This window comes from Frankliniella occidentalis, unplaced genomic scaffold, assembly GCF_000697945.3.
Source record: "Frankliniella occidentalis isolate FOCC.00 unplaced genomic scaffold, Focc_3.1 Scaffold31, whole genome shotgun sequence".
Lineage (NCBI taxonomy): Eukaryota > Metazoa > Arthropoda > Insecta > Thysanoptera > Thripidae > Frankliniella > Frankliniella occidentalis.
In genome coordinates, this window is record NW_026267161.1 from 2,188,842 (window position 1) to 2,189,471 (window position 630).

A 630-nucleotide genomic window follows, 5' to 3' on the forward strand; every position below is an offset into this window, starting at 1 on the left:
GGGTTGACCACAATGGGGCGAATGTTGCCCCCTCTCCCGACTCTTCTCCTCCCTGGCCCCCCCTCCCTCCTCCCGCTGTCTCTGTATCTGTCCCTTCCACCCCACCCCCCTCTCTCCATCTCTCTCCCCCCCCTCCCTCTACCGGCCCGCACCCGCTCGGGACGTTTGTCACAGGCGTTCTGTTGTGCTGCAGACGCGCGCGCAGGTGCTGCACCTCGTCTGCGCCGTCAGCCCCGCCGACGACGGCGCTGAATTGAATTGGCGCGACCTAATTTCACGGCGAGTGCTGGGTGTGAGGAGGGCGAGTGCGGCGCCGCGGTGGAGGGTGGCAATTTGCAGCGCGTGTGAACAGGTGATGGGCGCCAGGTGACGTTCAGGCCTTGTTAGACTTTTGGAGGAAAAAGCACGCGACGTGCCGGTGTATGTACCGTTGTGCATGCTGACTGTGCACATTGTCAGAAATAATTGTTAAAGTACGCCTGAATTTTTTTCTCCGTTTTGGGTGCACCCGGAAACCCAAATAGTGCGTGAATTTCGCCCTCTTATAGCTAAGTGAACGCTACTCGCACACAGGCACAAGTGTATGAATTTAAGATGTTTACTCTCCTCAGCGTACGAATATGGGCACTC